Here is a 24850-nt window from a genome sequence, read left to right on the forward strand (position 1 = left end):
GCTTATAATTTTCCCTACCATCCTTGTCTTATTTTGTATTCAAGTTTGTGCCATTCTAATAAAGCGAGTTTTGGGATATTTCTCTTCATACTCTATTTCTCTGGAAAAGCTCATAGTAGATTGGTACTATATGTTCTTGTAAATTTGGTAAGACTTGCCTGTAAGAAACTAACTGTACCTTACTTCATAATGTGGGTAGATTTAATCACTGATTTAATGTCTTTCAAGATCATAGGATATAGGTCATTTATTTCCTCGAGTCAGTTTTAATTGATTATAGTTTCCTAGAAAATTGACTATTTTGCATACTTCTTTTTTTTTTAAGATTTTATTTCTTTATTCTTGAGACACACAGAGAGAATGGCAGAGACACAGGCAGAGGGAAAAGCAGGCTCCCTGCAGGGAGCCCCATAGGGGATTCAGTCCCAGGACCCAGGATCATGCCCTGAGCCGAAGGCAGACACTCAACCACTGAGACACCCAGGTGCCCCCACTTTGCATATTTCAAATTATCTGACATAAAGCTGTACATGATTTTCCCTTGTTACCTGTTTTAATTTCCAGTGTATTTGTGGTTATGTTGCTTTTCAATTCCTAATGTCAATATCATTTTGGATATCTTTTGAATGTAATGCCAGGATGAGACTGGCCCTAAGGAAGCCCAGTTTTAAATGAACTGTAATGGCCAATTCCTACAATAGCCCAGAGTCTGAAGTAGGAATAGAAATAGAAGGACCACTGGAACTATTTCCCTACAACTTCTGTCTACTGTCCCTAATTCCCCCCTATGAAATCACATAACCTCAAATGCATGCTTGTACACACTCCTTAGAAATTCATACCCTAGGGATGTCTGGGTATGAATAAATGAAATCTTTTAAAAAATTATGAAAACAAATTCATACCCTTGCATAAATGCAAAATGGTGGTGGTCTATTTTCCCTAAGTGCTCAGTCCATTCAAAGAACAGAAGACAATAACCTATCTCTCTTGAAATATATCTTCTACAGCTTAAGAATTCTCGGTTTTTCTAACAGTTACTCAAATACTCGATCATAAGCTGTTTGCTAGCCGCCTGCTTCTAGTGATCCAACCCAGTGTACTAGCATCCTAAACTGAATCCCCAGGTGTGGTTTGATCTAAACAAGTAGGATGAGTCCAGTAGGACGGGACCCCTCCGTTAGTGCTTCCTAAAATACATTGATCTTCTGTTCACTCCATCACACTACTGACTCATGTTAATGTTGCAGTCAACCAAACATTTGGGCTTTTTTTCACACATGCTGTTGAGGAATTTTTATTCCCAAGTGATATAGGAGCAAAACTCCATTATGTAATTCCCTACTCTACCAACTTACAAAGAGAATTTAAAGCTTATCTGGGCCATAAGCAAGTATCCTTGTAAGCAAGGATGGAGGAGCTAGCAGACAGTCCTGTCCTCAGCAATCTAGAGGAAGAGACCTTCCTTTATAAAGGAAGGCATGCCAGCTGGATTGGACCACAGTACAATTGCCAAGAACAGGAAAAGAAAAAGAGTGACCATTTATTGAGAACCTACTGGGGGCCAAATCCATGTTAGGTGCTTTATATATGTTATCTAAACTTTAATCCTCATAACAACACTAAATCAAGGGGTAAAGATGTAAATAAATGAATGCCAGATAAAAATATCCCCAATTTATTTATGAGGAAACAAGACTCAGAGCATGACTTGCACAAATGCTGAAAAGCAATGGACTCTAAAATCTGTGTAATTTCTTCCACAGAGCCAGCCAGGAGTGAATAAATGTGGGTGTAGGCATCAAGCAGCAAACAGCAAGGGCACTTGTGTAATGCTTTATAGTTTAATGAAGGAATTTCACCTACATTAACTCTTAATTTAATCCTCATAACATCCTCATGTGGTAGGCAGAGCAGGTGATACAATCTTTATTTTACAAGTAAAGATATCAGTATTCAGAGAATCAAGTGACCTACCCAAGGTCACCCAGCTAGCCAGTGAGGTTGCAGGGCAGACCTTGACCCCAGGCTCCCTGTCAGCAAGCGGCAGGTAAGCACCCCTCCTGGCTGCCCTATAGGGCAAGGAGGACATCAGCGGGCTGGAGCGAGTGCTCATTGCTGATGTGGATGTGCGTAAGGGAATAGCTCAAAAACCTAACCTTCCCAAGACAATGTAATACTCTGTTATTATTTTTTAATCATCTTGAGGCTTCAGAAGGCACAGGAGAAGGAAAGCCCTGGCTAATGGCAAAAGAAACAGAGAGCAGTTTAGGACAGAGAACATTGCTATTTCTTCTACACCAGGCAAGGCTGCTTTTTACTACTGACAACATTGATGTACTGGATTATTTTGGAGAAGGGGGCTGTAATTCTATCGACCAGTGAACTTATTGACTTTCATGTGATTTCTTCAGCAAAGCTAGAATCTTAAAAAAAACAACAAAAACAAAAAAACAAAAACAAAAAACCCTCAAAATGAAATCAACTGTGTTCATTTCATAATCCATTGAAGACATGTAAGTTTAACATCCGTCAGGTATCCTCAGAACATTTAGTGTAACCAGTTATTTAAACTCCACTTAAGTCAAGCACCATCTTATCCAAGCCCTCAAAATAGAAGTTTTGCCTGTTAATTGTTGATTCACTCGCTGGTAACTGGTTTCCCTGTGGTCTCAACTGAGACCAAATCCCCCCAACTGGGAGTTTTTCTTTTCCCTATGCCACCAATTCATGTCTATTGTCCTCTCTCAAGCTTGGCTGAGAAACTAGAGTTTTGTTTCTTCAACCAAGATGTTACAAAATCCTGGAGCAGAACCTGAGCTTTTCTGTAACTTTCTAAGCCTCACTGTGGCTCAAGTTCACCCAAGCACCTTAAAAGAACAAACAGATGGGGGCACCTGGGTGGCTCAGTCAGTTAAACATCTGATTATTGATTTCAGCTCAGGTCATGATCTCAGGGTCATTAGATGGATCCCAACATTGGGCTCTGCCTGCTAAGATTTTCCCTCTCTGTTTGCTCCCCCTTCTCCCCCCACCCCATGCTCTCTCTCTCTCTCTCTAAAAAAAAAAAGAAAAAAGAACTTACAGATGCCTGAAGTGCTCTCAGAAAGGATTCTGCTACAGAGAAATGTGTTAAACTACATAATGAGAATGCCATATCAGCATGTCAGCAAGATGCAAACTATGGAAAAAAGAGATGAAGGGAGAGCTTATAGATTCAAAGAGACTTTAGAGAACTGACAACCAATGTGACAGTTGAACTTAGTCGATTCCCATTTCAAACAAACACAAAACAACACAAACAAACAAAAACAAAAGAAAATTTGGGACATTTGGAAGATAACTGAAATTTTGAACATCATTTGGGTATTTGATGATTTCAAAGACCTTTTGCTATTTTCTGTTTGGATGTAATAATGGTATTGTGGGTTTTTTTTAAGAGTTGACATCTGATAGAGAAATTTACTGAAATATTTTGATAATATTTGAGACTAATGTGATGATAAAATAGTATGATGTCTAGAATTTCCTTCAAAAAGGAGTAAATAGAAACCTAGATGAAGCAAGACTGGCCATTAGTTGATAATTATTGCAGCTGGGTATAAGGTTAATGGGGGCAAGTGGGGTTTGTTATGCTTTTTTGGCCTACTTCAGTATATTTGTGAAAATTATAATAAAATTTTAATTCCCCTCGGTTTTTGAACTGTTGTATTTCTCCACCCCTCCCACAACCTTAACACACTCATATGCACATTCATATATAGAGACCACCTGTTCCAGTGTGAATTCAATGTTTATTCCCCAGAGGAGAAGAAAGGAGAGGTGGGAGTAAAGTACTTTTGTACTGCGTACAAATACAACACATTTTAGACTTTCTCATATGATTTGTACTAGCTCTAGACTGAGAGAAGAGCTGCTACGTCAAATCAATCCAGTTACCTCTAAAGACCAGTCTCCTCTCCTTTTAAATTAAAACAATTTGTTTCTTTCTTTTTAAACTGCCATGCCTATAATTTATGAGGTTTGTGTGTTTGTGTTTGTGTATGTGGGACCACCACATACATATGTGCAGACTGTGCACAGGACAAGGGTTTCAAATCCAGGAGGCATCCTGGACGTTGTCAATATTGCAGGTTTGCATTTTTATGATGACAACCATCTTGCAAGTAGTAATAAACATCTTGTAACAAAATCAGTATTTGATAACTTTTCAACAGATGGAAGCAAAAGTGTCTTAAGGTGAGGGCTCCTTTTCTCATTATGGACTTACATATGGGGTAGCAGTGGATTTGATCTGCGTGACTGCCTGAGTTTGAATTCCTCTTATATCATTCACTGACTTGATAATCTTCCTAAGTTCCTGAATGGCCCTGATCCTAAGTTTTCTTCATCTGTAAAATGGGAGGGTAAAATGGAGAAAATTGTTCAAAGTTTTAGATCCATATGAAACAGTGCCTGCTAATTTGTAAGCGCTCACTCAGTGTCAGAGGTTAGCTCTTATCATATCTACTCATACATATCTAATTTTCTGGGCGAGTGGGTGTGTGTCTGTGTGTGTGTGGTGTCGTTCCTAAATTCATTTAGTCAGTTATTGGAATGGACTTCCAGAGGACTGTGTCCAGTATTTTACTAACTTAGACTATTTTAAAAAGAGGACTTTTTTTTTTTTTCCCCTAACCACCAAGTTTTGAAAGATGCTGTAAAGCTCAAGGTCCAGGTAAGCAGCCGGGGTTTATAAGTCTTTCTGCACACAGGAGCTATGTGCATATGCTGCTCAAGAGCTCTTTGAAGAAATATTCTGGGGTTTTTCCATCCTGCTAACTACTTGGCCAGTAAGCCTGTGATGGGAAAAGATCCAGTGGGAGTTGCCAGCCGCAAAAGGGGTATTACCCCACAGGCAGAATAGAGTCAAAATGCCTCAAGAGGTTAAAAGTCTATTTTTAAAAGGAAAGAACACAGAGTATGCCTTTAACTTGTGTTAAAAATAAACTCAGCTGCCTCCTTTACGCTTCCCACCCCCTCCCCCTGTCCTCCCATACCCTGTACTGCCCATAGGGAAGAAAGAGTACTAGTGTTTCATTTAGTTTCCCCACATGAGTGTTTCTTTTCTTTTCTTTTTTTTCATCTGTAGCCAAACATGAGCTACTTGGTTTTCAGTTCACAAAACAAATTGCATTCTCTCTCAAAATTTCCTCAGGGATCTGAAGGAAGCAGGTTGGATTATAATCTAGAATCGACCCATGTCAGGGGCTAAGGAAAAAATCCACACAGAGATAAACAAGATGGATCCCTGCCAGGTTTCCCTCGTGCCTGGGAAGTATCTGCAGGGGAGGTCATTCATGCAAGAGGGCCTTTCATGGAATGCTATTTAGTGTTGGGGTTTTAAGCACAGGCTTTTCCTGAGGCATGGATAGCCATAGAAACTCTGCGTTGCTGAGTTACTTTCAATAAATTCCATTAAACAACTACAAAAATCCTATAGATCAGATGTGCCAGTCTTTGTTCGCAAAAGAGCTGATCTATATAGAAGAAAAGCCGCTGTCTAGAGTGAATAATCGTGATTTCTTAATGTATGTAGATGGTAGAGGGGGATTTCAAGACCCCAATGAGAAGCAAAGATTTTGAAGAATAGAGAGACCCAGTTCTGCCTATATGTAGTACTGATATTTCATTGAGGGGAGAGGATGAGAGGTGAAGGGGTCACTGGGAACCTGTTTACTTAAAAAGATTTTTTTTTTTTTAAAGAGACAGCCTTCAGTCCACATATAATGAAGGAAGAAGCAACAGAATTCATTTTAAGAAATAAAATTCTAGTCTCAGGTCAGCTTCTCCCTTGAAAGTGACCTCAGTGAAGCCATTAACTTCCCTACGGTTTCCTTTTTACAAAATGTAATCCTCACCTTCTTAGATCTATTCTTTAATAGGAATATTGCTGAGTTACAAACAGTTGACAAAAACAAAATACTGTATCAGAGCACTTAAACACGTTTAAAATCTTAGTACAAATGTGTACTGATTTAAACATCATTCAAAAGTGATGAAGTGATATTGATGCATATCTAGAAAGGTAGAAGGGAAATGTTATCAATAAAGGTTGAAGTTGGGCCAATTGTTTTGCATTTTTCATGAGAATGAAAAACTCCAGTGGGGGTATTAGCACCTACCCATATACACCTTGAAAACAGAGTAAAGGTAGAATGCCAAGTTCCTAGCCAGCAACGATCAGCCTCTGGGGCACTATGAAATTCTGGCAAGGGGTCTTCTACTCCATATGTTCAACAGACATTGTCCAAGACCCAGTGAAGACCTTGTTTTCACCATGTATATATGCAACTATTTTTCAAATGTATATAGATTGGTTGTGATTAATAAGATATAATTGATAAATTATAAATTCATTAATTTTGTTTCTGTATTATTAATAAAATAAAAACTCATTTTAAAACATTAGCAGAATCAAGTAGATTTTCAGCATGTGTTTTCTTTTCTTCAGCATTGATCATTGTGGATTTATTGGTATCAATCTATACTGATTAATTTGTATTAAATTGTATTTATTTGTATTGATCTACTTGCTGAAATAATTTCCTTTCCTTGATCTCACTGTATACTTTATCTATGTTTTACAAAAGCAAACGCTAAAATATAATAAGTATAATGGACAGGAGTGTATATAGCAAGCCCAGTGGTGTATACTAAAATATCAGGACTGCCTCACATCTGATACTTTTCATTTCAGCAAATACTACATCCTGGTCACTCACTATCATTTCTGATGATTCAATTATTGTTGAAATGTGTATGATTTTTTTGGTCATTTGTATATTTTTGCATTGAGACATAATGAACATATTATATTAGTTTTAGGTGTGTAGCATGATGATTAGATATTAGTATATACTATGAAATGATCACCATAGTAAGTTTAGTCAACATCTATCACCTCACATAGTTACAAATATTTTTCTTTTCTTTTCTTTTCTTTTTTTAAGGATTTTATTTACTTATTTGAGAGAAAGAGAGAGTGTGAGCAGGGTGGGTGCAGAGGGAGAGTCTTAAGCAGACTCCCCGCTGAGTGTGGAGCCCAATATGGGGCTTGATCTCACAACCCTGAGATCATGACCTGAGCCAAAAACTTAGTCACCCAGGCGCTCCACAAATTTTTGTTCTTGTGATGAAAACTTTTAAGATCTACTTCTTAACAACTTTCAAATATATGGTCCAGTATCATTAATTATCATCACCAGGCTGCACATTTCACCCCCAGAACTTACTTATCTTGTGACTGGAAGCTTGCAACTTTTGACGCCCCTCATCCATTTCAACTGCTTCCCAGCCCCTGCCTCTAGCAACCACTCAACATATATTTCTTAATCAACTAATTCTAAAATCACAGATCCTCTCAGGAACCCTGGAACTTAATATTTAACTTTGTGCCTTAAAAAGGCATCTGCTACATTAGTTCATTAAACAAGTAATGGGACAATGATGCTTGTCAGTAATTCAATGTACTGCACTAAAAGTGAAGAATCAAGTCTGAGATAAAAACTTTTGAGCCAGTATCTATTTATTTGTGTTGTTCCAGAAAGGACTAAGGATGGCATACAAAAATACATATAATTCAGCAAGATACAACCCATTAAATATAAAGGAGGGGGAAAAGACAAAGAAAATAGGCTAGAAAATGTGTGGCAGTAGTAAGGTTAGGATATAAAAGTCAGACAAAGGGAAAAGGGTACCATTAGCAGATACATAATTCATATTACTTGTTAAATAAATACACATTGGCTTCTTACAAGAAGACCAACTCTTTCAGCTGGCAAGATGAGAGAAAATTAAGGAAGAGCAGCATCCCCAAAGCATACTGTTGCAAATAGGTTAAAAACTAAAGCCAATATCCTCATGCCAAAATTTGAGTCCATAACTAAACCAGTAATGCTTAGTAACTAAGTCTTTCCAACTTTTGGTAGAAATTATCTTTGCCTTCTTATATGGGAAAAGTGATTTGCTTCCATCTCATACACCATATCAATTACACAGATAAAAACAGAAATAATGTGTCCTAGCAAGATATAATTCTCAGTCTTGTCTTACCTCCAGATGTGTTTCCAAATTATGATCTTTAAATGCCCTTGAGAACTCTCCAATGGTGACATTTTACCCCATTTTATTTTCTCTTACATTGTCCTGTTGCAATTTTCCCCATTCTGACTCTTAGCCTTGGCCACCCTGAGCACTCAGCGAGATGGAGAAATGGATGGCCTCTGGGAGGAGAGATTCAGAAGAAGACATCCCAAAACTACATGAAATGGCAAAGCTGGGACTCCTGGGAATACATTGTGGAGACAGCCTAAAATCAGTCCCTGAAGACAGGCTGGGCCTGCAACTCATGACTGGACACCTCACTGCTGACTGAGAAGTCCAAAAAACAAGTCTGGGAACCTTCCCCCTCCCTGGGCACTAACAAATCATCAATCCATTTAAAACTCATGAAGCACGGGGCACGTTGGTGGCTCAGTTGGTTAAGAGTCTGCCTTTGGCTCAGGTCATGATCTCAGGGTCCTGGGATGGAGCCCTGCATCTGGCTTCCTGCTCAACAGGGAGTCTGTTTGTCCCTCTCCCGCTGTCCCTACTCCCCACTCGTGCTCTCTCTTGCTCTGCTTTCTCTCAAATAAATAAATACAATCTTTCCAAAATAATTAATAAATAAATAAATAAATAAATAAATAAATAAATAAATAAACTCATGACGCAGACATGCAGTGAGTACCTTCCAGGCACTGAGCTAGTGCTAGGGAAAGAGAAGCAAAAGGCCTATAGCCTATGCCACTACCTTCAGTCTAGCTGGAGAGTCTATTATATAAAAATTTCAATATGGTGGTTAAACACACAGGCTCTGGATCCAATTCCTGAGTCCTACTTCCATTTTTGCTATGTCATCTAGGACAAGTCAAACTTCTGGGGTTTCAGTTTTATCATCTGTAAAATGGAGATTTAAGTTATAGAGAAAAATCTTGGAATGGTACTGGGCATGGCTTCCACCCTCAGACCACTGTTTCCTCCTGAGATACTTGTCTCTGTCATGGGGACCAGAATTGACTTTGCATATGTTATTGCAGGCACTGTTCAAAGTATTTGACACATTTTAATTCATTTAATCTTTTTTATATCACTATACAGAGGATACTACTATTACCTGCTTTTCATACTTCTAAGGCATAGGGATTCAGTGCTTTGCCTAAGGCTCTCAGAGAGGCAATATGTATCAGTCCTTATGGATCACACACTCGGGACAAATTATCTGGGCCCTCCCTAGAAGTTGTGTGACATTGGGTGAATGTCACACAACTTCTCTGGGTCTGTCTCTTACCTGTTTGCTCTCAATCCATTCCCCATCTTCCCCATAACCTCTGAGAACTACATTTCAGCCACTGAGTGTCTGGTTAGCTCAGCCAATGAAAAGCACTGGTAGACCCTAATCTGTAAAGAGGAGAGAAATGTCAGGGTGTTTCATTCCCTCTGTTTGGGGTGGCAGCTCTGGCATGGCGGCAACTCTTCCCGGGTTCCAATTCCTTTTTTCCCCTTTGGATTCCAATTCCTGTTGGGCAGCCCCAGAACCTCAGCTCTGGTGACATCACCTCCCACTCCTGCACCCCACCCCCATCCTTGTGACTTACAGCAGCAGCCTCCTACTCTTGCTCCTTTCCAGGTTGCCTTGGCCACGTACTATCTGCCTTTTGTGCTCTTGCAGTACCCTTGTGGTGGAGCCCTGTATTGAATTTCCTCTGGCGAATTACTAGGGTAGCATCTGTTTTCCTAATGGACTGTGATGGATACATTTTGTGCTTCCACTTCTTCATCTGCTAAAGGCTAATTGTACCTACTTCAAAGGGTTGTGAAATTAAATGAGTGAATACATTTGAAGTGCTCTGAACAGGACCAGGAACATGGCAAGCAAGCAGCAGCTCTTCTGGAACACAGCCAAGGAACCAAATTCCCTTTCTAGGATCTTAGGAAGGAGATCCTGAAGCCTTAAAGGGATGAGATAGGTAGTAGTAAACCAGGAAAAGCAAAAGAGAAGTGTTTCAGCCAAAGGAATCAAACAGTTCCGTGGCCAAGAGGTAAGAGACAGCAGGTGTCTTTCTAAAAACCAGGAAAGGAAAAAGGTTCAGAAAGACAGGACCATGTGGACGGCACAAGGTGAGGGGAGAGTCTGGGAAGAAGAATGAGACTGGAAGGGACAACAGAGCCAGATCATGCCTTTTGATTAATGTTAAGGGTGTTCAATTTGTTTTCAAAAGGAGGCCATTAGACTGAAGTGGCTCTAAATGCCTGACATAAACAAACCAAAATCTAAGCCCATAAATGCCTCAAAGTTAAGAAATTGATATGAAGGACAGCCAATCACAAACAGCCAACTAGGCTTAAAGATATAGTCAAATAGAGGGATCCCTGGGTGGCACTGCGGTTTGGTGCCTGCCTTTGGCCCAGGGCGCGATCCTGGAGACCCGGGATCGAATCCCACGTTGGGCTCCTGGTGCATGGAGCCTGCTTCTCCCTCTGCCTGTGTCTCTGCCTCTCTCTCTCTCTGTGTGACTATCAAAAGTAAATAAAAATTAAAAAAAAAAAAGATATAGTCAAATAGCTTCCTTTCTTTTGCTTCTGCCCTTGCTCTGTGTTAAGTCTTTCTCCTGACTCCTATCAGTGGAGCGTTTCTAATCACTTCTAGTTCGGGATTCTATTCCAACTTGGATTTTTGCTCAAATAAACTTCAAAAATTTTTAATATGCTTCAGTCTATCCTTTAACAGGCTTTGACCTGAAGACAATAGGAAACCATTGGAGCATTTTAATTAGTGGAGTGACACAACTGACTTTATGATTTAGAGAGATTTCTTTAATTGCAACATAGGAAGTATATGGGGTGGGAAGGCAAAAAAACAGAGAGGCAGGAAGAGCTATTAAGAGACCATAGCATGTATCCGTTTAGGAAGCAATACCTTGGACTAGGTGGTGACATTCAGGAGGTAAGAGTGATGGGACAGTCATGGGACTGGAAGTGGTAGCCAAGGGAGAGGGAGGTATCAAAAAGGATGGCCAGGTCTCTGACCCAGGGAAATGCAAACAGCAAGCAGCGCAGCAGAGTTATGGTTTACACAACCCGCATCCAAACCCCCAGCTCTACGCACAACTAGCTGCTGAAACTGGGGCCAGGTACCAAATCACTCTATGCTTCAGATGTGTGGAATGGGGAAAATATCTGTACCTCCTGTGCTAGGCTCTCAAACAGGCAAAATGAGGTAAAGCATGTCAGATGCTTGGAATGAAGCCTGGACTATCATGAGCACAGTGAGTCCAGGTCACTATTAGAGACAAGGATCTCAAAAGAAGACATAATCTCAGGGGTGGGAGCATGATGAATTCAGATCAGTCATGCTGACCGTGAGACATTTATGGAACCAGACAAAGAGTCCTGGTCTAGAGATAAAGTGAGAACAGATTTATAGGGCACACTCGGGGGAATGTCAACATTTAAGTGACAATTTCAGAAAGACAAGCTGTGATACTGTGATTATAACAAGAAATATATATTCAGTCATTGTTCTGTTCCTGATACAGACCCCCCCTAAAACCCTTCAAATTTTCTGTGATGAGAGTAATCAATGTGTCTTTTGTGATGTTAATGGGACATTTGGAAAGCACCTAAGGCTGGGAGCTGGTTGCAAGGGGAGTCAACAGTAGGATTTAAGTGTTAGAACTTTCCATCTCAACCCCAACCTTTGGGGAGGGTGGGTGGAGGGAGAGGTTGGTGGATGAATCAGTCGCCAACTGCCAATGATTTAATCAATCATGCCTGTGTAATGCAGCCTGCATAAATACCCAAAAATGATAAGGTTTGAAGGGCTTCCAGGTGGGTATACACATGAATGTGCTGAAAGAGGACATCAATCACCTCCATTTTGACCTCAATCTGTACTTTCTAATTGATTAAGTTCTTCTTTCCAGCTTATCTCTTAACTCAGGCAAACGATCCTTTGTGCAAAGCACCCTGTGATGGGAACCAAAACTACCCTTAAGCAGTAAGGACTAGCCTAAGCCAGCAAGACCCCAGAGTAATTGACCCCAAGACAATGATCCACCTGACCTTTATTGCCCACTTGCATGTACTCACTGACCTTTGTTTCACATTTTCTTTATATAAACCTAGAAGTATTTTCAGCATTTTGGAGACACTAGTCTACTGTCTTCCCAGCATTGGTCTCACTGAAATAACTCCCTTTCTTATTTCACCACCACTCATCCTTTTGCCTTTGGATTTTGTCAGCAGCACATGGCCGAACCTATTCTGCTTGGAACCCCCTATGTCAGGTGCTCTTGCACCTGCGTGCCCCGGATACAGTGCTGGAAGAGCGGTGCACCTGGAGAGGGCATGGAAGCTCTGCACCCCTTCCCACATACCTTGCCCTTGCATCTCTTCCATCTGGCCATTCCTGAGTTATAAACTCTTACAATAAACTAATAATCTAGTAAGTAAACTGTTTCTCTGAGTTCTATGAGACACTCTAGCAAATTAATTGAACCCAAGGAGGGAATTGTTGGAACCTCCAATCTATAGCCAGTCAGAAGCACAGGTAACAACCCGGGTTTGTGCCTGGCATCAGAAGTTGGAAAGCAGATGACTGTAGGACTGAACCCTTTCTTATAGAATCTCACACTATCTCCAGGTACATAATGTCAGAACTGAGTTGAACTGTTAGACACGTAGCTTGTCAAGAGACCTGCTGAGATGTGTGGGGAAGAAAACCCACATGCTGGAGTTGGTTCAAGAGTCATAGAGGCCTAAGAGGAGACTGAAGAAAAGCAGTCTGAAAAGTAGGAGCCAGCAGTGGCTGCAGTCCAGCTGTTAGGGGAAAAGAAAGACCATAAAAATAGCAGGAGCTGGGACTGAGAATTACTGGTGTGACTTGGGGTCTTCACTTATCCTCTCCAGCCAGGGATCATGTGACATGGTGGCAAGAAGCTTGCCTCAGTTGACCTGTAAAACAGCAAACACCAGACATCCATGTCTGATATTCTGTGCTGACCTTGGTGACTAGAAATGACACAGTCCAATTTTTCTGGCCACTCCATTGAACCCCTTGAGCTTTATGTTCATGTGACAAACCACAAAGCAGATATTCCTACTGAGTACAAATAGCTGCTGTGATTGAGAACAAACATGAATGTAGGTATCTGCCTTCTCCTATAACACAAGGCCATCTGTAGGTTCCTCATCTCCTTTCCAAGGTTCAAATAACCATTTGAGTAATTGTAGCCTCACATTTTTGTTTTGTTTTGTTAAAGACTTTGATTCTAGAAGGTTGTTCATATGCTTTGTTTATTAAAATCCCAAGACCTGGCCCAAGGCCTCACTCCCAGGATTCTGATGACAATGCTAGCATTCTGTTAGCCCAGAAGAGGCCTTTGCCAGAGGACACCAGGGGGATTACTCTGATTCAATGCAGAAAGGTTGTGAAAGCGCTTTATATTCTTTCTAGCACAAGCAAAGGGAGTTGTTATTTTTATAATCATCATCAGAGCTTTCTACTACATTGTTTTGGGAAATAGTCATAAAAAAAAAGAGTACTTCTCTTTTGAATTCTACTACCCTCAAACTTTCATTAACACTCAATCCATTTTAGAAAAGTTCGGCATTAAGCTTCCTGCAGTGCTTTGGCACAGTAATACTTATGCATTTGGGATAACACAATAATTTCTTGCTTTAGAGGAAAAGAATTTCTCTGGTAAAATGAACCTTTTTGCCCTAAGATGGACCAGTTCTATTTCTCATTCCTCCATTCTCAAGGTTAGTTGGATTGCTGAACTCCCACACACTGAAAAGAAAGTATTAAACAGCATCCAAACCAGCGTGGAAGGGACATGGAGAGAAACCAGAACTAAGGCTGACCAGTCTGAAAGCTAGTAAATGCTATCAAATTAAAAACTTCCCATTTATCAATAGGTAACCAATAAAAAGGGAATATGCATGAGTTTTTTAAAGCTCCATGAAAAATGAAATGTATTAGCATAATTGACTTTATTATGCAGTGATAACATAAATGGCAATCCACTCTCGTAGAATATTAGTGTTGAAATTAGGAAATGGTAGCACATTCACACACAAGAGCTAATGGAAGCTCTAAATATACATTATAGTCCATCTGGACGACAAGAGCCTGCCTTAACACATTAACCAGAGGACCAAACCAGAGAAGGCAAACAGCTCTTAAAAATGCAAAAGAAAAAAGAGATTCACTTGGAATTTTATCTGGTAAAATATCAAGTCATAGAATCAAGTCATCTGTTTCATGGACTATTTTTATAACTCAGATGTTATTTTTGATGCTGTCTTTAGATGCATAAAAAGAGATTTTTCTCCCTCTAAACTTGAAAGAGTTTTGTCGAAGTAGGTACCTCACAACTTGTAAATGGCATTCAGTTGTTGAAAATAATTTTGATGATTTGGCTTTGACATTCCCTACATTTGTACAATAAACAGGGCTGCTGTTTCTATTCTTCCAAAGCCATTTAAACACTAGACCATGGGGACCAAGTCCTTTTAGCATTTTGCAAGAGTTATGCTTTGCACTAACTGAACAACAAGCTTATGTTTGCAAAACCAAATTTTTTTTCCAGTTTCGGCTCTGCTTATTAACAAAGTAGATATTTCTCAAGCCAACATTTCCTCTTTGTTTATGGTTGGAGATGTTGACCCACATGAAAAAACAAAATCCACTGATGAGCACAGAAAATTACCCCAACACAGAAATCTCTCTTTAAAACAATCCTGTGGCACACAAGTCATCATGATAACCAATGTACTCATAGAAAGTCAACAATGGCTATTTGCCGTTGATCCAGTTCCTCCATTTATGAGATTTTTGTAACATAAATAGATCAGAGAGTCTTGCAAAAAGTGTATTTATGGTTGAACTTTTATGCATTTCAGAATTTGTTTGGAGTACTGAGGCATGCTATCCTGAGTGTGTTGTTTTCTTTTGTGCAAACTCTGGTGAAAAATAAGAACAGTGAGCAGAATAAAGAAAATTTAATCCAGGCCCCGGGTTAATAAGGAAGATCACCTCTTGGCCTGGGGCCAGTGGGGCTTTAGTTCTCCTTGCTGGGCTCTCCAGGGAAACTAACCAAATATTAATCAGATCTGTAAACCCTCTACTTCAAAGCTTCCAGAGCCAGGGCACCTGGATGGCTCAATAGGTTAAGCTTCATACTTTTGGTTTCAGCTCCAGTCCTGGTCTCATGGGTTACAGGATCAAGTCCTGTGACAGGCGCGCACTAAGCAGGGAGTATGCCTGAAGATTCTTTCCCTCTGCCCCTCCCCACCACTAGCTCATGCTCCCTCTCTCAATCTCTCAAGTAAATAAATAAATCTTTAAAAAGATAAGTTTCCAGTGGCTCTTATTCACTCAAATAAAACTTCTGACCCTGGCCAACAAAACTCTACACAATCTAACCCCCTGCTCAGAATTTACCAGCCCTGACATGGGCTGAATTGTGTCCCCTCAAATTTATATGTTGAATTCCTAAACCTTAGTACCTCAGAATATGACCATTCTGGGTAATAAGGTATTTAAAGAAGTAATTAAGGTAACAGGAGATGACATGAGTGGGCCCTAATGCAATGCGACTGGTGTCCTTTTAAGGAAAGGAGATTAGAAGAAGGCCAGGCACAGACAAAAGACCATGTAAAGACAGAGGGAGAAGGTGGCCATCTATAAGGCAATGAGGGAGGCCTGAGGAGAAACCAACCCTGCTAACAACTTGATCTTGGACTTCTTGACTTCAGAACTTTGAAAAAATTAATATCTGTTACTTAAGCCAGCCAGGCTGTGATTCTTTGTTACAGCAGCCCTAACAAATAAATAGAAGCCCATTCTGTCTCCACAACTCCTCTGAGCTCCACCCATCCTTGGCTTCTTTCTATTTCTTTCAATATACCTGACCGGTTCCTACTGTAGATTCTTTGCACTAGCTGTGCCCTCCACCTGATTTTTGCATGGCTCCTTCTTGTTCTTCAGGTCTCAACTTAAATATCATATCCTCAAAGACTAGATAACTTAGAGTAGTTCTCTCAATCTGACTTTCTTATCTTCTGTACCCCCTAATTAGCTCTGAGGACAGATACTATGTCTCTCTTCTTCACCACATCATCCCCAAGTCTTAGAACAGAGTTTGGCACTTGGTAGGAAACTCAGGAAATTTTTATTGGATAAATGAATGTTTGAATGAATGCATAACAACTGAACTTTTTTTTTAAGTCACTAAAATCAATTAATTGGTGTGAAAGGCCTGCCAAGAGGTAAAGATAACAATCAGTTAAGCCAAATTGAACTGGACTGAATTGAATTAGGCAAATGAAAAATGACCAATCTATAGAATTTGATTTCTAAAATTCCATTCTAATTCTCTGTGATCTAGTCTTGACAATGAAGTCTCTCTCAAAAATAAAGCAAAGAGGGATCTATTAAGAGACAAGACTATCTGAAGATAGTTCCATCTGGAGAGAACAATTAGAAGAAAGGGTGCAAGGAAATGACTATCCACTGTGTTCCCTCTTGTACTGTTCAAAACTTTTATCAGTGCATATATAACCTTTAGAAAGAAGTTTTACAAAAGATAAAGCAGAGTTGAGTAATTACTTGCCTTAAGGATATAAATGAAACTCTGGCCATTTCCTCATCCACCCCAAACACATACCATCATGCCTGCTTCTGCCCCTTTGATCCTGTTGATAAGACTGGAAGGACCCCCACCCCCACCCCCTGCAACATCTCTTCCACAAGTTCTCTGTCAATTCAGAACCTCTAGTACATTCCTGTAGTAGGTGGATTTGAATTATGACTTTCCTTAACACATCTGTCTTAATCTGACCTTTGTGAAGGCAGAGACTCAGTCTTACTCATGTTAATAATCACACAACATTCAGCCCATGAAAGGGCTCCAGGGATACTTGGAGTAAATGCAGAGTACAGCTCTTTCCTAAAGACTGCAGCTGACCCATGCAACTCTTCATTCCTTTCCTGTGCTCCTCTGAGTTCTTATTAACTGATCCTCCAGTTGTAGCACTTGATAACTTACAGCATATCAAAAAGGGCAAAAGAGAGCACTAGATCAGTAAATACTTCACCAGGGGCCAAGGTTGAGGTGCATCCTACTTACCTGTCTTAATCCAAAAGGTGGGGGGATGGGGAGGAGCAGAGCTCTATTAAAGTCTTCTTTAAAAATTGAGATATAATTCACATACCATAAAATTCACTATTTTAAGGTATGCAATTCAGGAGTTTTTAGTATAATCATATTATGCGGCCATCATCACTATATAATTCCAGAGTACTTTCATCTCCAGAAAAAGAAGCTCATAGCCATTAGAAGTCACTACCAATTTCTCCTCTCCTATTGAGCCTTGGCAACCACTAATCTACTTTTTGTCTCCATGGATTTGCATGGATTTTCTGGACATTTCACATAGAATCATACAGTATGCAGCCCTTTGTTTTTCACTTCTTTTACTTAGCATAATGTTCTCAACGTTCATGCATGTTGTAGCATGTATCAATACATCATTCCTTTCTATGGTTGGGTAATATTCCACTGTATAGATACAACAGTTATCTTTTAGTCAGTTGAAAGACATTTGGGTTGTTTTCACTTTGGGGCTATTAGAATAATGTTGCTATGAACATTCATGTACAAATTTTCATCTGAACATATATTTTCAATTGTCTTAGATTATATATTTAGGAGTGATATATTATGGGTCATAAACACATACAATAATAGCTTTGTGTTTAATTTGTTGAGGAATCCCTAAAGAGTTTCTATAACAGAGGTATCATTTTACATTTCCACCAGCAATATATGAGGGCAAGGCACTTGCTCTTAGAGATTAGATAATCCCAAAGAAGGAAGGACATTGTCCTTTATAGACATCTCAAGGTCAAAAGAGATAGAAAAGAGATGTTTTATTAGGGAGGGAGATGTTTTATTAGGGGAATGAATGGTTCACAAAGTCCTACTGACTCATTTTCTATCAACATTACCATGGCCTTGCTTAATTCACATTGTGACTGTGTGTTTAGTCATAACACAAATAGCCTGGATGTCTATGGCATCTCTTTCCAAACAGTATAGTACCTTAAAGACATCATTTAATATGTATTGTTTTGTTTCCTATTCAGCTGGGAGAAATAGGTCTTCCTTTGCCTACTTAGCTTTATTTCTGGAAATGAGCTTTTCAAAAAAGCAGGAAGATCAGCCTTGCTTTAAACCATCAAGCTGCCTGAATGGATTTCATTCATTATTTCAGAATTTTTATTTAAACTTTAGGTTAAGGCAAATTTTATATGTCTAAAGACTTTTGGAAGTTAAAAAGACATAAGGGGTTCCATGTATGTATGTGCACGTGTCTGTGTGTACACATTTGTGCACACATGTGTGCCTGTGTGTATGTGGGCACCACAGAATGAGGTGCACATGCTGTCCATCAGGAATTATTAACTAACAGAAGGCCACCACTTACCCTGTGAATGGCAGCCAAAGTCTATACCAGCCACACTGGTAGATACGAAGTTTCTGAGCCTCCTTGAAAGAAAGCAACATTGAAAAAAAGAAAAGAAAGAAAAGAAAAGAAAAGAAAAGAAAAGAAAAGAAAAGAAAAGAAAAGAAAAGAAAAGAAAAGAAAGAAAAGAAAAGAAAAGAAAGAAAAGAAAAGAAAAGAAAAGAAAAGAAAAGAAAAGAAAAGAAAAGAAAAGAAAAAAGAAAGCAACATTGATTGTTAATAAAAATGATTCTGAATCTAAGGTTATATGTATGAAACTGATGAATGGAGTAACAACAAATGGAAGAAATATATTTATAAATGAAAGTGAACCTACATTTATTTCACTAAAATTGATTTTTTCTCTCGTCCTAGATTTCTCTATCACACTATTCAACTTCCCCAAAAGAGTCAGCACAAAGGCAAAAACACAACAAAACTCCCTCTCTGTTCATAAAACTCCTGTCCTAACTCCACGCCCTATATAAACATGCAAGCCTTTGCCCTGTGCCCTAAGGGGCAATCTCTCCAGACCTTGAACCTGAAGAGAGCCTATTTCCAAGGAGAGGGCATTCCATCCGCCCAACTTTCTCAGATCACGCAGCTCCTCTCCAAAGACAGGCAGCCACAGTGGCTCAGCTGATGTTGGCAGGTGCAACAGCACAGATAGAAGGGAAGAGAGATTAAGAGGGGAGGAGAATTCCCTGGAGCCAGGAGGCAGGAGTAGCAGGTGAGGCCAGCTGTCAATCAGCTGTCACTCAACAGCCTGACCAGCAATGCTCAATGCTCCCCTTCCTGAGACTGTGGAGAAGCGTTCTGAGTGGTATTCTAGGTTAGCTCCCCTCCAGTGTGTCAGCAGAGGCAGAGGCATCCTGTGATAAACTCTGAAATACAGAGGAGAAAGAAAAGCCACAGGAGGAGATTAGCCTGGCTCTGGACCCTCCCTCTCATCTCTAAGCCTCCATTTCTCTAGCTCTAAAGGAGGGTCAACGTGACATTTGAGAGAATACATGTAAGAGTGTTGCTACTAAATGAATGAAAAACACACTAACTCAAAGTTAGTAGCTCTAAAACTCAAGAGTCTATCAACACCACCTGGAGTGCCTGTTGAAACACAGATTACTGGCTTCACTCCCAGAGCTTCCATCCTTTAGGTCTGGAGTAAGGTCTGGGAGTTTGCATTTTTAACTTCCCAGGCCAGGGATGCTGATGGGAACCACACTGTGACCTCTAACTGTGAAAACGTAGGATAAACGTCAGCTAGAGTTATAATGCGAGATCATGAGGCATGTTCAGACTGAGCAGTAAAGAGGAAATAAAGTTATTGTCTAGAAAAGCAAGAAAGTATTAAGACATATACAAATATAAAACATATAGTGCTTAAGTTGACACTACTAGAATGTTGTCGTTTAGTCTTTAAAGTCAGAAAGACTAGGAATTCATCAGACAGACATTTTTTACCAACTCCTATCTTCCAACTTAACAGAAAGAGACCAAGCCCACCACTCTGGGGCTGGAGCTTTTTTGTCCTACCAAAGGGAGATGAATCTGAGGAAGACTTCTCTTCAGTCTCTCTGTCTGAGGGTAGCAATCTTAAACTCAGCCACCCTCTTCCCCTTCCAGATATCAGAGGGAGAAGCCTCTCAAGGCAGAGGGTGCCCTGGGACCCATCTCCCCTTTTTTGATGTTCTTGACCTTTTTGCATGGGGAGCTAAAAAGCTGGGCTGAGTAAAAAGGACTTTCCCCACAAAGCTTCCACAGACTCTGCTAACAAGTTCCTGAAAACCTACATGAACTGCTCAATGAATATGGTATATGTACGTGTGGTACAGCACATCCTGTGTCGGAAGTGATACTTTTCTGCTGGTGGCAACCCTTCTTTTGACCTTGGAGCTCGCTGAACAGCTAAAATCAGATGATATTTATATGTGGAACATGTGACATATTATGCCCTTTGGCTTAGTGACCCATATAGGAACCAAATGGAAGCCAGACTGAAAATCAACATCAAATTGTTCAAATAAATTCTACTTAAAGAATGGTGAGTTGGGGAAGTGAAAGAATTCTCCCTAGATTTGTTTACTGTGAAGTAAAAGGGAAGAACATTTTAACTGGTTTGAAATGACATCTGATGAAATGACATGGAAGGTGGTCAAACATCATCCTCTCACAATGGTTCTGATCCAGGTTAGTGCCTCTTTTCTCCTGCTACCTTCCCATTTTACTCACTAAAGAGCTTCTCATATGAGAGGCTAAGAAAAACCAACCAACATAAAGTCCAGTTTGAAAGTGAGTGCTAAAAACTTAACCATAATTAAGCTAAGCAATTCCCTCCTGAAAATTCATTGGAACCAACTCTAAGCATATAAATTATAAAATCCATAAAGTTATAAAGTTAAATATCTATAAAGTTATAAAATCTCCACTATCTCATTTTTCTATGTCCTTCCATCCAACTTCCTCCCATTCATCTCTCCTTCTTCCCTCCCTTTCTCTGTGAATCTCCTCCATTCTCTGTCTCTTACCCATATTTCTTATTTAATAAACCTATTTGCAAGAAAGGAAAGAATCTTGGATTAGTCATTCACACTTTAGTGTGAATTAAAGTCAGTGAGTCAACTCTCACAGGAATGAGGATTTCAAGCCATAGCTCTAATTGTAGAATGGCTGTTTTTGAACTCCTTTAAGTTCTTTATGGAACAGCTAAATTCAAGGAAGAGAAGAACTGCTCAAATCTGCCTTTGCATAAATGCAGCCTTGATTCCAGTTTTGAGAAATGAGAGCCTTTGGCTGCCACTCCAAATTGGAAGTGAATTCAGATTAATTCACAGACACTGAGTGAGAATTATAATTTGTCCATTGGGGATTTGTTGGTTTCAAAACCCTCCTCTTCTCTAGGCCTCAGAAACATCTATTTCTGATGTCCTGTGTCAGCCTTGTAGGATCTATTCTCACTCAACACCTGGTCTCTCCACTCTGGAAGCCCTTTCCCCCAGCAAGTTTTATTTAAAAGACCCAACATGAACTGCTTGGGCCAAATGTGGCTGAGAACCCTTCAACAAATGTTCTGCTCTGGTGAGCACTACCCTCAGAGCAGAAAGTTGATAGCACTCTGACATATGGCTGGTCCCCTGGAGTCTCTCACTCCTCCCTCAGCCGGAAGAACTTCAAAACTCTGAGCCAGTGGAAAATTCAGTCTGTTCCAACCAAGAGAGACAAGTGTGCTCCCAAAATGAATACTGGTATTTGGAAATACCCTAGGATATTATAAATATAATCTTTCTGAGGTGTGAGTGTGTGTCAGAGAGAAAGAGATGGAGAGTGTGTATATATGTGTGCATGCACATGCGCATGCATGTATGATGACAGGAAGGGGAGAGCGTGAGCACAGGCCTAAAGCCAACAAGTATCAGTGTCAAGAACATGAGGTCAGGCATGGAGAAGAATGTCCACTATGTGCCCAATACTAAATTCAGAATTTTCTACTGCTTCTTTCCTGAAGAAATGGGAGAAGGGAATTAGAGAAAGGGGAGAAAAATGAGAAGAAATGAGAGAAAGAAAGAGAGATAAGATAAGCAGAGACAAGATGGAAAAAGTGGTGATGAGGACAGAAAAGAATAGGAAGTGGGGAGCCTTACGTAGAACAAAAGGCCTGGACTGAGAGAGACAATCAGGATGAAGAACTGCTGATCAATCACAGGTCCCACCATTAGTTACAAGTGATTCATTTCTGCCTTTATTATGTTTTTCCAACTATCAACTCTCCTATCCAAATGGCCCACCCCTCCCATAATGCTATGTCAAGGCTGATCTGCCATCCACAGGACCTTCTGTGACCTGCCAAATCAATGGGCTTGTCCTGCTGGGTCTTAGTCCCTTCTGTATCTCTGGACATGCTTGCCAAGCCTCTGGGGCTGAGGAATAGAATGAAGTGAAGTGAAGTGACCCCAGAAGAGAGCCCCTATGACCTTCACTGTTTAACCAACTGAGCTGACCAGCCTGAAGAGGCAACAGGGCCCCAGCTCAGGGGCACTTAACCCTTTATGTCACATGGCTTTCATTGGCAGGCCGGCAAAACCTAAAGACATCTTCTCAGAATAGTGTTTTAAATATAAAAAACTATAAAAGAAAAAAACTATATTGTTATGGTTATCAGATATTTAAATAATATATCACAATAAGGGGGGCACTTGATGGGATGAGTACTGGGTGTTATTCTGTATGTTGGCAAATTGAACACCAATAAAAAATAAATTTATTATTAAAAAATATGTCACAATAATATTTGTACTCCTTTATCAATGCTTTAAATACTAAGATCTGATGAAGGGTCAAATAACTACTATCATTTCAAAGAGAAATGGGAGATGTTTTGAGACGTCTGCAACAACTATCAGGTGATATGAAAAGATCTGTGATCTCTATGGTGACAAAGTCACAATGTTAATACCACTGCAGTCTGTTGCCTGCATTCTTAACTAGAAGGAAAAGCTAGATATCAAGGAAAGTTTAGATGAAATAGAGATGCCTTTTTTCCCATTCAAAATCATGAACCAGAACAAAGGAAATAAAGGAGTCACTGATGATAATAACAAAGCAATATCTGCTACAAGAACAGCAAATATGGCTGCCATCTATGGAGACCCTTCTCTGTATTGGGCTCTGTTCTAAATGCTTTTTATATATCATTTCCCTTTATTCTCACTCAGTTGAAGGTATCATTTTTCCATTTTATTTTTTTTTTAAGATTTTATTTATTTATTCATGAGAGACACACAGAGAGAGGCAGAGACATTGGCAGAGGGAGAAGCAGACTCCCTGTGGGGATCCTGATAAGGGACTCGATCCCAGGATCCCGGGAGCACCACCTGAGTCAAAGGTAGACGCTCAACCACTGAGCCACTCAAGCATCTCCATTTTTCCCATTTTATAGATGAGGAAACTGAGGCTTAGGGATTTTAGGGAACTTGTCCATGATCACAGGTGATGAGCAGTTGAGCCAAGAATGGAAGTAAGACTGGCTGCTGTCAACAGAGCCTACATTCACCAAGTCTCCTTGAGAAAAAGGAGTGCAGGGATGGGGAGAGAGAGAGAGAGAGATGAATGCTTAGAAGCGCTGCTTCCTTTTTCTCATCCACACACATTCTGCTGGTGTGAAATGGGAAGATAGGTGTTAGAAAGGATAAGAGCCTATAGATCACCAACAGCATCAAAAATCTTCTCAGAAACACTAAAAAGGAGGAACTATGCAGAAGAACTAGCTCTATCAGATAGTAATATACCACAAAGTCTCTATAATTAATATAGCACGGTAATGGCACATGAATAGACAGACAGATCACTTGAGCCTGGGTGGATCTTATTCTCTGTGCAGCCACAAATGTGATTCATAAAGCAGGTACAACCCCTGACTGAATCACATACTGGTTTCTCAATAAGACTCTGCCAGGTTTAAAGAAGGAAGGACAACCAATTTTTTTAAATGGTGTTCAAACAGAATCTGTTTCTGTTTAGGTCATCAGATAAGACTTGCACATCAATCAGTAAGTCACAAGACCAAAGTAAGCTTAATTTAATGCAACCCAGGACTGCAGTAGCTTTCTTCATAGTCACATCACATAGGTGACTCAAATTGGATTTATTTTCAAATAAAATCTATCAGCTTTTGTCATACATAGTATTGCTAAGCCATGTCACATCCTGAAAGTGTGCCATTGGTGTTTTGGTTGCAAATACAGTATCTTTCCTTTATCCCCATTAAATTTAATTCCATGGTCTCGTCACATCATGCAAACCCTTGACAGTCTATTTTTGTACCTTTTTGTTGTTATTAATGAGCGTATCCTAGTGAACATTGCTTCTTCTCCTTCACTAAGATTTCAACATTTTTCTAGAACCTGATGTGAGATAATCAAGAAAATATACAGCTTGCAGAATTTACCTCTCTCTTTCTTAAAAATCAGATGGGCAATTTGCCTGTCTTATCTTTCATCTTCTCTCCCATACCCACAACTTGTCATAATTTTTTCAATTCTGGAATATAATTCCTTTAGGCCAGCAAAATGGACTAGTTTGAACATGTGTTCTTTCACTCATCTTAAATGTTTACTTTCTTTTTATCAATGCTTGCTCGATACCTTTCAATTCAAGGACCATTCTACTTTGTATTTCCAGTGTATGTTGGATACTAACTGTGTTTGAGGCACTGAAAATTTGAAGACAAATATACTCCCTGACTTTTAGGAAGCTTTCAGCT

The 24850-nt window shown here is 39.8% G+C and overlaps 1 pseudogene; it reads right to left on the reverse strand.

Annotated features, from left to right (window-relative positions):
• LOC140602866 (malate dehydrogenase, mitochondrial-like) overlaps positions 1-24850 on the reverse strand; it is a 282291-nt pseudogene that overhangs the window by 107322 nt on the left and 150119 nt on the right.

Source organism: Canis lupus, chromosome 13 (genome assembly GCF_048164855.1).
Source record: "Canis lupus baileyi chromosome 13, mCanLup2.hap1, whole genome shotgun sequence".
Lineage (NCBI taxonomy): Eukaryota > Metazoa > Chordata > Mammalia > Carnivora > Canidae > Canis > Canis lupus.